Source organism: Oncorhynchus kisutch, linkage group LG15, assembly GCF_002021735.2.
Source record: "Oncorhynchus kisutch isolate 150728-3 linkage group LG15, Okis_V2, whole genome shotgun sequence".
NCBI lineage: Eukaryota > Metazoa > Chordata > Actinopteri > Salmoniformes > Salmonidae > Oncorhynchus > Oncorhynchus kisutch.
Genome location: NC_034188.2, coordinates 488,752 through 507,360, shown reverse-complemented (window position 1 = coordinate 507,360; position 18,609 = coordinate 488,752).

Here is an 18,609-nt window from a genome sequence, read left to right as displayed (position 1 = left end):
GATGATGGTTCCACTGTGTATTACTGTCAGTTAAATACAACAACATGATGATGGTTCCACTGTGTATTACTGTCAGTTATATACAACATGATGATGGTTCCACTGTGTATTACTGTCAGTTATATAAAACATGATGATGGTTCCACTGTGTATTACTGTCACTTATATACAACATGATGATGGTTCCACTGTGTATTACTGTCACTTATATACAACAACATGATGAAGGCTCCACTATGTATTACTGTCAGTTATATACAACAACATGATGATAGTTCCACTGTGTATTACTGTCAGTTATATACAACATGATGATGGTTCCACTGTGTATTACTGTCAGTTATATACAACATGACAATGGTTCCCCTGTGTATTACTGTCACTTATATACAACATGATGATGGTTCCACTGTGTATTACTGTCACTTATATACAACTACATGATGAAGGTTCCACTATGTATTACTGTCAGTTATATACAACAACATGATGATGGTTCCACCTTGTATTACTGTCAGTTATATATACAACATGATGATGGTTCCACCTTGTATTACTGTCAGTTATATACAACATGATGATGGTTCCACTGTGTATTACTGTCACTTATATACAACATGATGATGGTTACACTGTGTATTACTGTCACTTATATACAACAACATGATGATGGTTCCACTGTGTATTACTGTCAGTTATATACAACAACATGATGATGGTTAAACTGTGTATTACTGTCAGTTATATACAACATGATGATGGTTCCACTGTGTATTACTGTCAGTTATATACAACATGATGATGGTTCCACAGTGTATTACTGTCAGTTATATACAACATGATGATGGTTCCACTGTGTATTACTGTCAGTTATATAGAACAACATGATGATGGTTCCACTATGTATTACTGTCAGTTATATACAACATGATGATGATTCCACTGTGTATTACTGTCAGTTATATACAACAACATGATGATGGTTCCACTGTGTATTACTGTCAGTTATATACAACATGATGATGGTTCCACTGTGTATTACTGTCAGTTATATACAACATGATGATGGCTCCACTGTGTATTACTGTCAGTTATATACAACATGATGATGGTTCATCCTGTCTCAGCCTCCAGTATTTATGCTGCAGTAGTTTATGTGTCGGGGGGCTGGGGTCAGTTTGTTATATCTGGAGTACTTCTCCTGTCCTATTCGGTGTCCTGTGTGAATCTAAGTGTGCGTTCTCTAATTCTCTCCTTCTCTCTTTCTTTCTCTCTCTCGGAGGACCTGAGCCCTAGGACCATGCCCCAGGACTACCTGACATGATGACTCCTTGCTGTCCCCAGTCCACCTGGCCATGCTGCTGTTCCAGTTTCAACTGACCTGAGCCCTAGGACCATGCCCCAGGACTACCTGACATGATGACTCCTTGCTGTCCCCAGTCTACCTGGCCATGCTGCTGCTCCAGTTTCAACTTCCACCTGACTGTGCTGCTGCTCTAGTTTCAACTGTTCTGCCTTATTATTATTCGACCATGCTGGTCATTTATGAACATTGAACATCTTGACCATGTTCTGTTATAATCTCCACCCGGCACAGCCAGAAGAGGACTGGCCACCCCACATAGCCTGGTTCCTCTCTAGGTTTCTTCCTAGGTATTGGCCTTTCTAGGGAGTTTTTCCTAGCCACCGTGCTTCTCCACCTGCATTGCTTGCTGTTTGGGGTTTTAGGCTGGGTTTCTGTACAGCACTTTGAGATATCAGCTGATGTACGAAGGGCTATATAAATAAATTTGATTTGATTTTGATTTGATTTGATTTGGTTCCACTGTGTATTACTGTCAGTTATATACAACATGATGATGGTTACACTGTGTATTACTGTCAGTTCAATACAACATGATGATGGTTCCACTGTGTATTACTGTCAGTTATATAGAACAACATGGTGATGGTTCCACTGTGTATTACTGTCAGTTATATACAACATGATGATGGTTCCACTGTGTATTACTGTCAGTTACATACACCATGATAATGGTTCCACTGTGTTTTACTGTCAGTTATATACAACATGATGATGGTTCCACTGTGTATTACTGTCAGTTATATACAACATGATGATGGTTCCACTGTGTATTACTGTCAGTTACATACACCATCATAATGGTTCCACTGTCTATTAATGTCAGTTATATACAACATGATGATGGTTCCACTGTGTATTACTGTCAGTTATATAGAACAACATGATGATGGTTCCACTGTGTATTACTGTCAGTTAAATACAACATGATGATGGTTCCACTGTGTATTACTGTCAGTTAAATACAACAACATGATGATGGTTCCACTGTGTATTACTGTCAATTATATACAACAACACGATGATGGTTCCACTGTGTATTACTGTCAGTTATATACAACATGATGATGGTTCCACTGTGTATTACTGTCAGTTATATACAACATGATGATGGTTCCAATGTGTATTACTGTCAGTTATATACAACATGATGAGGATTCCACAATGTATTACTGTCAGTTATATACAACATGATGATGGTTCCACAATGTATTACTGTCAGTTATATACAACATGTTGATGATGGTTCCACTGTGTATTACTGTCAGTTATATACAACATGATGATGGTTACACTGTGTATTACTGTCAGTTCAATACAACATGATGATGGTTCCACTGTGTATTACTGTCAGTTATATAGAACAACATGATGATGGTTCCACTGTGTATTACTGTCAGTTACATACACCATGATAATGGTTCCACTGTGTATTACTGTCAGTTATATACAACATGATGATGGTTCCACTGTGTATTACTGTCAGTTATATACAACATGATGATGGTTCCACTGTGTATTACTGTCAGTTACATACACCATCATAATGGTTCCACTGTCTATTAATGTCAGTTATATACAACATGATGATGGTTCCACTGTGTATTACTGTCAGTTATATAGAACAACATGATGATGGTTCCACTGTGTATTACTGTCAGTTAAATACAACATGATGATGGTTCCACGGTGTATTACTGTCAGTTAAATACAACAACATGATGATGGTTCCACTGTGTATTACTGTCAATTATATACAACAACACGATGATGGTTCCACTGTGTATTACTGTCAGTTATATACAACATGATGATGGTTCCACTGTGTATTACTGTCAGTTATATACAACATGATGATGGTTCCACTGTGTATTACTGTCAGTTATATACAACATGATGAGGATTCCACAATGTATTACTGTCAGTTATATACAACATGATGATGGTTCCACAATGTATTACTGTCAGTTATATACAACATGTTGATGATGGTTCCACTCTGTATTACTGTCAGTTATATACAACATGATGATGGTTCCACTGTGTATTGCTGTCAGTTATATACAACATGATGATGGTTCCACTGTGTATTACTGTCAGTTAAATACAACAACATGATGATGGTTCCACTGTGTATTACTGTCAGTTATATACAACAACATGATGATGGTTCCACTTGGTATTACTGCCAGTTATATACAACATGATGATGGTTCCACTGTGTATTACTGTCTGTTATATAAAACATGATGATGGTTCCACTGTGTATTACTCTCAGGTATATACAACATGATGATGGTTCCCCTGTGTATTACTGTCACTTATATACAACATGATGATGGTTCCACTGTGTATTACTGTCACTTATATACAACAACATGATGAAGGCTCCACTATGTATTACTGTCAGTTATATACAACAACATGATGATAGTTCCACTGTGTATTACTGTCAGTTATATACAACATGATGATGGTTCCACTGTGTATTACTGTCAGTTATATACAACAACATGATGATGGTTCCACCTTGTATTACTGTCAGTTATATACAACAACATGATGATGGTTCCACCTTGTATTACTGTCAGTTATATATACAACATGATGATGGTTCCACCTTGTATTACTGTCAGTTATATACAACATGATGATGGTTCCACTGTGTATTACTGTCACTTATATACAACATGATGATGGTTACACTGTGTATTACTGTCACTTATATACAACAACATGATGATGGTTCCACTGTGTATTACTGTCAGTTATATACAACAACATGATGATGGTTAAACTGTGTATAACTGTCAGTTATATACAACATGATGATGGTTCCACTGTGTATTACTGTCAGTTATATACAACATGATGATGGTTCCACTGTGTATTACTGTCAGTTATATACAACATGATGATGGTTCCACTGTGTATTACTGTCAGTTATATAGAACAACATGATGATGGTTCCACTATGTATTACTGTCAGTTATATACAACATGATGATGATTCCACTGTGTATTACTGTCAGTTATATACAACAACATGATGATGGTTCCACTGTGTATTACTGTCAGTTATATACAACATGATGATGGTTCCACTGTGTATTACTGTCAGTTATATACAACATGATGATGGCTCCACTGTGTATTACTGTCAGTTATATACAACATGATGATGGTTCCACTGTGTATTACTGTCAGTTATATACAACATGATGATGGTTACACTGTGTATTACTGTCAGTTCAATACAACATGATGATGGTTCCACTGTGTATTACTGTCAGTTATATAGAACAACATGGTGATGGTTCCACTGTGTATTACTGTCAGTTATATACAACATGATGATGGTTCCACTGTGTATTACTGTCAGTTACATACACCATGATAATGGTTCCACTGTGTATTACTGTCAGTTATATACAACATGATGATGGTTCCACTGTGTATTACTGTCAGTTATATACAACATGATGATGGTTCCACTGTGTATTACTGTCAGTTACATACACCATGATAATGGTTCCACTGTCTATTAATGTCAGTTATATACAACATGATGATGGTTCCACTGTGTATTACTGTCAGTTATATAGAACAACATGATGATGGTTCCACTGTGTATTACTGTCAGTTATATACAACAACATGATGATGGTTCCACTATGTATTACTGTCAGTTATATACAACATGATGATGATTCCACTGTGTATTACTGTCAGTTATATACAACAACATGATGATGGTTCCACTGTGTATTACTGTCAGTTATACACAACATGATGATGACTCAACGGTGTTTTACTGTCAGTTATATAAAACATGATGATGGTTCAACTGTGTATTACTGTCAGTTATATACAACATGATGATGATTCCACTGTGTATTACTGTCAGTTATATACATCATGATGATGGCTCCACTGTGTATTACTGTCAGTTATATACAACTTGATGATGGCTCCACTGTGTATTACTGTCAGTTATATACAACATGATGATGGTTCCACTGTGTATTACTGTCAGTTATATAAAACATGATGATGGTTCCACTGTGTATTACCGTCAGTTCTTTACAACAACATGATGATGGTTCCACTGTGTATTACTGTCAGTTATATACAACATGATGATGGTTCCACTGTGTATTACTGTCAGTTATATACAACATGATGATGACTCCACGGTGTATTACTGTCAGTTATATAAAACATGATGGTGGTTCCACTGTGTATTACTGTCAGGTATATACAACAACAAGATGATGGTTCCACTGTGTATTGCTGTCCGTTATATACAACATGATGATGGTTCCACTGTGTATTACTGTCAGTTATATACAACATGATGATGGTTCCACTATGTATTACTGTCAGTTATATACAACATGATGATGGTTCCACTGTGTATTACTGTTAGTTATATACAACAACGTGATGATGGTTCCACTGTGTATTACTGTCAGTTAAATACAACAACATGATGATGGTTCCACTGTGTATTACTGTCAGTTATATACAACAACTTGATGATGGTTCCACTGTGTATTACTGTCTGTTATATAAAACATGATGATGGTTCCACTGTGTATTGCTGTCAGTTATATACAGCATGATGATGGCTCCACTGTGTATTACTGTCAGTTATATACAGCATGATGATGGCTCCACTGTGTATTACTGTCAGTTATATAAAACACGATGATGGTTCCACTGTGTATTACTGTCAGTTATATACAGCATGATGATGATTCCACTGTGTATTACTGTCAGTTATATACAACATGATGATGGTTCCACTGTGTATTACTGTCAGTTATATACAACATGATGATGACTCAACGGTGTTTTACTGTCAGTTATATAAAACATGATGATGGTTCCACTGTGTATTACTGTCAGTTATATACAACAACATGATGATGGTTCCACTGTGTATTACTGTCAGTTATATACAACATGATGATGGCTCCACTGTGTATTACTGTCAGTTATATACAACATGATGATGGCTCCACTGTGTATTACTGTCAGTTATATACAACTTGATGATGGCTCCACTGTGTATTACTGTCAGTTATATACAACATGATGATGGTTCCACTGTGTATTACTGTCAGTTATATACAACATGATGATGGCTCCACTGTGTATTACTGTCAGTTATATACAACTTGATGATGGTTCCACTGTGTATTACTGTCAGTTCTTTACAACAACATGATGATGGTTCCACTGTGTATTACTGTCAGTTCAATACAACATGATGATGGTTCCACTGTGTATTACTGTCAGTTATATAGAACAACATGGTGATGGTTCCACTGTGTATTACTGTCAGTTATATACAACATGATGATGGTTCCACTGTGTATTACTGTCAGTGACACACACCATGATAATGGTTCCACTGTGTATTACTGTCAGTTATATACAACATGATGATGGTTCCACTGTGTATTACTGTCAGTTATATACAACATGATGATGGTTCCACTGTGTATTACTGTCAGTTACATACACCATGATAATGGTTCCACTGTCTATTAATGTCAGTTATATACAACATGATGATGGTTCCACTGTGTATTACTGTCAGTTATATAGAACAACATGATGATGGTTCCACTGTGTATTACTGTCAGTTAAATACAACATGATGATGGTTCCACTGTGTATTACTGTCAGTTAAATACAACAACATGATGATGGTTCCACTGTGTATTACTGTCAGTTAAATACAACAACATGATGATGGTTCCACTGTGTATTACTGTCAGTTATATACAACAACATGATGATGGTTCCACTATGTATTACTGTCAGTTATATACAACATGATGATGATTCCACTGTGTATTACTGTCAGTTATATACAACAACATGATGATGGTTCCACTGTGTATTACTGTCAGTTATATACAACATGATGATGGCTCCACTGTGTATTACTGTCAGTTATATACAACATGATGATGGCTCCACTGTGTATTACTGTCAGTTATATACAACTTGATGATGGTTCCACTGTGTATTACTGTCAGTTATATACAACATGATGATGGTTCCACTGTGTATTACTGTCAGTTATATACAACTTGATGATGGCTCCACTGTGTATTACTGTCAGTTATATACAACTTGATGATGGTTCCACTGTGTATTACTGTCAGTTATATAAAACACGATGATGGTTCCACTGTGTATTACTGTCAGTTATACACAACATGATGATGACTCAACGGTGTTTTACTGTCAGTTATATAAAACATGATGATGGTTCAACTGTGTATTACTGTCAGTTATATACAACATGATGATGATTCCACTGTGTATTACTGTCAGTTATATACAACAACATGATGATGGTTCCACTGTGTATTACTGTCAGTTATATACAACATGATGATGGTTCCACTGTGTATTACTGTCAGTTATATAAAACATGATGATGGTTCCACTGTGTATTACCGTCAGTTCTTTACAACAACATGATGATGGTTCCACTGTGTATTACTGTCAGTTATATACAACATGATGATGGTTCCACTGTGTATTACTGTCAGTTATATACAACATGATGATGACTCCACGGTGTATTACTGTCAGTTATATAAAACATGATGGTGGTTCCACTGTGTATTACTGTCAGTTACATACACCATCATAATGGTTCCACTGTCTATTAATGTCAGTTATATACAACATGATGATGGTTCCACTGTGTATTACTGTCAGTTATATAGAACAACATGATGATGGTTCCACTGTGTATTACTGTCAGTTAAATACAACATGATGATGGTTCCACTGTGTATTACTGTCAGTTAAATACAACAACATGATGATGGTTCCACTGTGTATTACTGTCAATTATATACAACAACACGATGATGGTTCCACTGTGTATTACTGTCAGTTATATACAACATGATGATGGTTCCACTGTGTATTACTGTCAGTTATATACAACATGATGATGGTTCCACTGTGTATTACTGTCAGTTATATACAACATGATGAGGATTCCACAATGTATTACTGTCAGTTATATACAACATGATGATGGTTCCACAATGTATTACTGTCAGTTATATACAACATGTTGATGATGGTTCCACTCTGTATTACTGTCAGTTATATACAACATGATGATGGTTCCACTGTGTATTGCTGTCAGTTATATACAACATGATGATGGTTCCACTGTGTATTACTGTCAGTTAAATACAACAACATGATGACGGTTCCACTGTGTATTACTGTCAGTTATATACAACAACATGATGATGGTTCCACTTGGTATTACTGCCAGTTATATACAACATGATGATGGTTCCACTGTGTATTACTGTCTGTTATATAAAACATGATGATGGTTCCACTGTGTATTACTCTCAGGTATATACAACATGATGATGGTTCCCCTGTGTATTACTGTCACTTATATACAACATGATGATGGCTCCACTGTGTATTACTGTCACTTATATACAACAACATGATGAAGGCTCCACTATGTATTACTGTCAGTTATATACAACAACATGATGATAGTTCCACTGTGTATTACTGTCAGTTATATACAACATGATGATGGTTCCACTGTGTATTACTGTCAGTTATATACAACATGATTATGGTTCCCCTGTGTATTACTGTCACTTATATACAACATGATGATGGTTCCACTGTGTATTACTGTCACTTATATACAACAACATGATGAAGGTTCCACTATGTATTACTGTCAGTTGTATACAACAACATGATGATGGTTCCACCTTGTATTACTGTCAGTTATATATACAACATGATGATGGTTCCACCTTGTATTACTGTCAGTTATATACAACATGATGATGGTTCCACTGTGTATTACTGTCACTTATATACAACATGATGATGGTTACACTGTGTATTACTGTCACTTATATACAACAACATGATGATGGTTCCACTGTGTATTACTGTCAGTTATATACAACAACATGATGATGGTTAAACTGTGTTTAACTGTCAGTTATATACAACATGATGATGGTTCCACTGTGTATTACTGTCAGTTATATACAACATGATGATGGTTCCACTGTGTATTACTGTCAGTTATATACAACATGATGATGGTTCCACTGTGTATTACTGTCAGTTATATAGAACAACATGATGATGGTTCCACTATGTATTACTGTCAGTTATATACAACATGATGATGATTCCACTGTGTATTACTGTCAGTTATATACAACAACATGATGATGGTTCCACTGTGTATTACTGTCAGTTATATACAACATGATGATGGTTCCACTGTGTATTACTGTCAGTTATATACAACATGATGATGGCTCCACTGTGTATTACTGTCAGTTATATACAACATGATGATGGTTCCACTGTGTATTACTGTCAGTTATATACAACATGATGATGGTTACACTGTGTATTACTGTCAGTTCAATACAACATGATGATGGTTCCACTGTGTATTACTGTCAGTTATATAGAACAACATGGTGATGGTTCCACTGTGTATTACTGTCAGTTATATACAACATGATGATGGTTCCACTGTGTATTACTGTCAGTTACATACACCATGATAATGGTTCCACTGTGTATTACTGTCAGTTATATACAACATGATGATGGTTCCACTGTGTATTACTGTCAGTTATATACAACATGATGATGGTTCCACTGTGTATTACTGTCAGTTACATACACCATGATAATGGTTCCACTGTCTATTAATGTCAGTTATATACAACATGATGATGGTTCCACTGTGTATTACTGTCAGTTATATAGAACAACATGATGATGGTTCCACTGTGTATTACTGTCAGTTATATACAACAACATGATGATGGTTCCACTATGTATTACTGTCAGTTATATACAACATGATGATGATTCCACTGTGTATTACTGTCAGTTATATACAACAACATGATGATGGTTCCACTGTGTATTACTGTCAGTTATATACAACATGATGATGGTTCCACTGTGTATTACTGTCAGTTATATACAACATGATGATGGCTCCACTGTGTATTACTGTCAGTTATATACAACATGATGATGGTTCCACTGTGTATTACTGTCAGTTATATACAACATGATGATGGTTCCACTGTGTATTACTGTCAGTTATATACAACTTGATGATGGCTCCACTGTGTATTACTGTCAGTTATATAAAACTTGATGATGGTTCCACTGTGTATTACTGTCAGTTATATAAAACACGATGATGGTTCCACTGTGTATTACTGTCAGTTATACACAACATGATGATGACTCAACGGTGTTTTACTGTCAGTTATATAAAACATGATGATGGTTCAACTGTGTATTACTGTCAGTTATATACAACATGATGATGATTCCACTGTGTATTACTGTCAGTTATATACAACAACATGATGATGGTTCCACTGTGTATTACTGTCAGTTATATACAACATGATGATGGCTCCACTGTGTATTACTGTCAGTTATATACATCATGATGATGGCTCCACTGTGTATTACTGTCAGTTATATACAACTTGATGATGGCTCCACTGTGTATTACTGTCAGTTATATACAACATGATGATGGTTCCACTGTGTATTACTGTCAGTTATATAAAACATGATGATGGTTCCACTGTGTATTACCGTCAGTTCTTTACAACAACATGATGATGGTTCCACTGTGTATTACTGTCAGTTATATACAACATGATGATGGTTCCACTGTGTATTACTGTCAGTTATATACAACATGATGATGACTCCACGGTGTATTACTGTCAGTTATATAAAACATGATGGTGGTTCCACTGTGTATTACTGTCAGGTATATACAACAACAAGATGATGGTTCCACTGTGTATTGCTGTCCGTTATATACAACATGATGATGGTTCCACTGTGTATTACTGTCAGTTATATACAACATGATGATGGTTCCACTATGTATTACTGTCAGTTATATACAACATGATGATGGTTCCACTGTGTATTACTGTCAGTTATATACAACAACGTGATGATGGTTCCACTGTGTATTACTGTCAGTTAAATACAACAACATGATGATGGTTCCACTGTGTATTACTGTCAGTTAAATACAACAACATGATGATGGTTCCACTGTGTATTACTGTCAGTTAAATACAACAACATGATGATGGTTCCACTGTGTATTACTGTCAGTTATATACAACAACTTGATGATGGTTCCACTGTGTATTACTGTCTGTTATATAAAACATGATGATGGTTCCACTGTGTATTGCTGTCAGTTATATACAGCATGATGATGGCTCCACTGTGTATTACTGTCAGTTATATACAGCATGATGATGGCTCCACTGTGTATTACTGTCAGTTATATAAAACACGATGATGGTTCCACTGTGTATTACTGTCAGTTATATACAGCATGATGATGATTCCACTGTGTATTACTGTCAGTTATATACAACATGATGATGGTTCCACTGTGTATTACTGTCAGTTATATTCAACATGATGATGACTCAACAGTGTTTTACTGTCAGTTATATAAAACATGATGATGGTTCCACTGTGTATTACTGTCAGTTATATACAACAACATGATGATGGTTCCACTGTGTATTACTGTCAGTTATATACAACATGATGATGGCTCCACTGTGTATTACTGTCAGTTATATACAACATGATGATGGCTCCACTGTGTATTACTGTCAGTTATATACAACTTGATGATGGCTCCACTGTGTATTACTGTCAGTTATATACAACATGATGATGGTTCCACTGTGTATTACTGTCAGTTATATACAACATGATGATGGCTCCACTGTGTATTACTGTCAGTTATATACAACTTGATGATGGTTCCACTGTGTATTACCGTCAGTTCTTTACAACAACATGATGATGGTTCCACTGTGTATTACTGTCAGTTCAATACAACATGATGATGGTTCCACTGTGTATTACTGTCAGTTATATAGAACAACATGGTGATGGTTCCACTGTGTATTACTGTCAGTTATATACAACATGATGATGGTTCCACTGTGTATTACTGTCAGTGACACACACCATGATAATGGTTCCACTGTGTATTACTGTCAGTTATATACAACATGATGATGGTTCCACTGTGTATTACTGTCAGTTATATACAACATGATGATTGTTCCACTGTGTATTACTGTCAGTTACATACACCATGATAATGGTTCCACTGTCTATTAATGTCAGTTATATACAACATGATGATGGTTCCACTGTGTATTACTGTCAGTTATATACAACAACATGATGATGGTTCCACTGTGTATTACTGTCAGTTAAATACAACAACATGATGATGGTTCCACTGTGTATTACTGTCAGTTAAATACAACAACATGATGATGGTTCCACTGTGTATTACTGTCAGTTATATACAACAACATGATGATGGTTCCACTATGTATTACTGTCAGTTATATACAACATGATGATGATTCCACTGTGTATTACTGTCAGTTATATACAACAACATGATGATGGTTCCACTGTGTATTACTGTCAGTTATATACAACATGATGATGGCTCCACTGTGTATTACTGTCAGTTATATACAACATGATGATGGCTCCACTGTGTATTACTGTCAGTTATATACAACTTGATGATGGTTCCACTGTGTATTACTGTCAGTTATATACAACATGATGATGGTTCCACTGTGTATTACTGTCAGTTATATACAACTTGATGATGGCTCCACTGTGTATTACTGTCAGTTATATACAACTTGATGATGGTTCCACTGTGTATTACTGTCAGTTATATAAAACACGATGATGGTTCCACTGTGTATTACTGTCAGTTATACACAACATGATGATGACTCAACGGTGTTTTACTGTCAGTTATATAAAACATGATGATGGTTCAACTGTGTATTACTGTCAGTTATATACAACTTGATGATGGTTCCACTGTGTATTACTGTCAGTTATATACAACATGATGATGGCTCCACTGTGTATTACTGTCAGTTATATACAACTTGATGATGGTTCCACTGTGTATTACTGTCAGTTATATACAACATGATGATGGTTCCACTGTGTATTACTGTCAGTTATATACAACACACGATGATGGTTCCACTGTGTATTACTGTCAGTTATACACAACATGATGATGACTCAACGGTGTTTTACTGTCAGTTATATAAAACATGATGATGGTTCAACTGTGTATTACTGTCAGTTATATACAACAACATGATGATGGTTCCACTGTGTATTACTGTCAGTTATATACAACATGATGATGGTTCCACTGTGTATTACTGTCAGTTATATAAAACATGATGATGGTTCCACTGTGTATTACCGTCAGTTCTTTACAACAACATGATGATGGTTCCACTGTGTATTACTGTCAGTTATATACAACATGATGATGGTTCCACTGTGTATTACTGTCAGTTATATACAACATGATGATGACTCCACGGTGTATTACTGTCAGTTATATAAAACATGATGGTGGTTCCACTGTGTATTACTGTCAGGTATATACAACATGATGATGTTTCCACTGTGTATTACTGTCAGTTACATACACCATCATAATGGTTCCACTGTCTATTAATGTCAGTTATATACAACATGATGATGGTTCCACTGTGTATTACTGTCAGTTATATAGAACAACATGATGATGGTTCCACTGTGTATTACTGTCAGTTAAATACAACATGATGATGGTTCCACTGTGTATTACTGTCAGTTATATACAACATGATGATGGTTCCACTGTGTATTACTGTCAGTTATATACAACATGATGAGGATTCCACAATGTATTACTGTCAGTTATATACAACATGATGATGGTTCCACAATGTATTACTGTCAGTTATATACAACATGTTGATGATGGTTCCACTCTGTATTACTGTCAGTTATATACAACATGATGATGGTTCCACTGTGTATTGCTGTCAGTTATATACAACATGATGATGGTTCCACTGTGTATTACTGTCAGTTAAATACAACAACATGATGACGGTTCCACTGTGTATTACTGTCAGTTATATACAACAACATGATGATGGTTCCACTTGGTATTACTGCCAGTTATATACAACATGATGATGGTTTCCACTGTGTATTACTGTCTGTTATATAAAACATGATGATGGTTCCACTGTGTATTACTCTCAGGTATATACAACATGATGATGGTTCCCCTGTGTATTACTGTCACTTATATACAACATGATGATGGCTCCCACTGTGTATTACTGTCACTTATATACAACAACATGATGAAGGCCTCCACTATGTATTACTGTCAGTTATATACAACAACATGATGATAGTTCCACTGTGTATACTGTCAGTTATATACAACATGATGATGGTTCCACTGTGTATTACTGTCAGTTATATACAACATGATTATGGTTCCCCTGTGTATTACTGTCACTTATATACAACATGATGATGGTTCCACTGTGTATTACTGTCACTTATATACAACAACATGATGAAGGTTCCACTATGTATTACTGTCAGTTATATACAACAACATGATGATGGTTCCACCCTTGTATTACTGTCAGTTATATACAACATGATGATGGTTCCACTGTGTATTACTGTCACTTATATACAACATGATGATGGTTACACTGTGTATTACTGTCCACTTTATATAACAACAACATGATGATGGTTCCACTGTGTATTACTGTCAGTTATATACAACAACATGATGATGGTTAAACTGTGTTTAACTGTCAGTTATATACAACATGATGATGGTTCCACTGTGTAGTACTGTCAGTTATATACAACATGATGATGGTTCCACTGTGTATTACTGTCAGTTAATACAACATGATGATGGTTCCACTGTGTATTACTGTCAGTTATATAGAACAACATGATGATGGTTCCACTATGTATTACTGTCAGTTATATACAACATGATGATGATTCCACTGTGTATTACTGTCAGTTATATACAACAACATGATGATGGTTCCACTGTGTATTACTGTCCGTTATATACAACATGATGATGGTTCCACTGTGTATACTGTCATTAATATACAACATGATGATGGCTCCACTGTGTATTACTGTCAGTTATATACAACATGATGATGGTTCCCTGTGTATTACTGTCAGTTATATACAACATGATGATGGTTACACTGTGTATTACTGTCAGTTCAATAAACATGATGATGGTTCACTGGTATTACTGTCAGTTATATAGAACAACATGGTGATGGTTCCACTGTGTATTACTGTCAGTTATATACAACATGATGATGGTTCCACTGTGTATTACTGTCAGTTACATACACCATGATAATGGTTCCACTGTGTATTACTGTCAGTTATATACAACATGATGATGGTTCCACTGTGTACTTACTGTCAGTTATATACAACATGATGATGGTTCCACTGTGTATTACTGTCAGTACATACACCATGATAATGGTTCCACTGTCTATTAATGTCAGTTATATACAACATGATGATGGTTCCACTGTGTATTACTGTCAGTTATATAGAACAACATGATGATGGTTCCACTGTGTATTACTGTCAGTTATATACAACAAAATGATGATGGTTCCACTATGTATTACTATCAGTTATATACAACAACATGATGATGATTCCACTGTGTATTACTGTCAGTTATATACAACACATGATGATGGTTCCACTGTGTATTACTGTCAGTTATATACAACATGATGATGGTTCCACTGTGTATTACTGTCAGTTATATACAACATGATGATGGTTCCACTGTGTATTACTGTCAGTTATATACAACATGATGATGGTTCCACTGTGTATTACTGTCAGTTATATACAACAACATGATGATGGTTCCACTGTGTATTACTGTCAGTTATATACAACATGATGATGGTTCCACTGTGTATTACTGTCAGTTATATACAACATGATGATGGCTCCACTGTGTATTACTGTCAGTTATATACAACATGATGATGGTTCCACTGTGTATTACTGTCAGTTATATACAACATGATGATGGTTCCACTGTGTATTACTGTCAGTTATATAAAACATGATGATGGTTCCACTGTGTATTACGTCAGTCTTTACAACAACATGATGATGGTTCCACTGTGTATTACTGTCAGTATATACAACAACATGATGATGGTTCCACTGTGTATTACTGTCAGTTATATACAACATGATGATGGTTCCACTGTGTATTACTGTCAGTTATATACAACATGATGATGGTTCCACTGTGTATTACTGTCAGTTATATACAACATGATGATGGTTCCACTGTGTATTACTGTCAGTTATATACAACAACATGATGATGGTTCCACTGTGTATTACTGTCAGTTATATACAACAACATGATGATGGTTCCACTGTGTATTACTGTCAGTTAAATACAACACATGATGATGGTTCCACTGTGTATTACTGTCAGTTAAATACAACAACATGATGATGGTTCCACTGTGTATTACTGTCAGTTATATACAACAACATGATGATGGTTCCACTGTGTATTACTGTCAGTTATATAAACATGATGATGGTTCCACTGTGTATTACTGTCAGTTATATACAACATGATGATGGTTCCACTGTGTATTACTGTCAGTTATATACAACATGATGATGGTTCCACTGTGTATTACTGTCAGTTATATAAAACATGATGATGGTTCCACTGTGTATTACTGTCAGTTATATACAACATGATGATGATTCCACTGTGTATTACTGTCAGTTATATACAACATGATGATGGTTCCACTGTGTATTACTGTCAGTTATATACAACATGATGATGACTCCACTGTGTATTACTGTCAGTTATATAAAAACATGATGATGGTTCCACTGTGTATTACTGTCAGTTATATACACAACATGATGATGGTTCCACTGTGTATTACTGTCAGTTATATACAACATGATGATGGTTCCACTGTGTATTACTGTCAGTTATATACAACATGATGATGGCTCCACTGTGTATTACTGTCAGTTATATACAACATGATGATGGCTCCACTGTGTATTACTGTCAGTTATATACAACATGATGATGGTTCCACTGTGTATTACTGTCAGTTATATACAACATGATGATGGTTCCACTGTGTATTACTGTCAGTTATATACAACATGATGATGGTTCCACTGTGTATTACTGTCAGTTATATACAACAACATGATGATGGTTCCACTGTGTATTACTGTCAGTTATATACAACATGATGATGGTTCCACTGTGTATTACTGTCAGTTATATAAACAACATGATGATGGTTCCACTGTGTATTACTGTCAGTTATATACAACATGATGATGGTTCCACTGTGTATTACTGTCAGTTATATACAACATGATGATGGTTCCACTGTGTATTACTGTCAGTTATATACAACATGATGATGGTTCCACTGTGTATTACTGTCAGTTATATACAACATGATGATGGTTCCACTGTGTATTACTGTCAGTTAATACAACATGATGATGGTTCCACTGTGTATTACTGTCAGTTATATACAACATGATGATGGTTCCACTGTGTATTACTGTCAGTTATATACAACAACATGATGATGGTTCCACTGTGTATTACTGTCAGTTATATACAACAACATGATGATGGTTCCACTGTGTATTACTGTCAGTTAAATACAACAACATGATGATGGTTCCACTGTGTATTACTGTCAGTTATATACAAACATGATGATGGTTCCACTGTGTATTACTGTCAGTTATATACAACATGATGATGGTTCCACTGTGTATTACTGTCAGTTATATACAACACACTGATGATGGTTCCACTGTGTATTACTGTCAGTTATATACAACATGATGATGGTTCCACTGTGTATTACTGTCAGTTATATACAACATGATGATGGTTCCACTGTGTATTACTGTCAGTTATGTACAACATGATGATGGTTCCACTGTGTATTACTGTCAGTTATATACAACATGATGAGGGTTCCACTGTGTATTACTGTCAGTTATATACAACATGATGATGGTCCGCTGTGTATTACTGTCAGTTATATACAACATGATGATGGTTCCACTGTGTATTACTGTCAGTTATATACAACAACATGATGATGGTTCCACTGTGTATTACTGTCAGTTATATACAACATGATGAT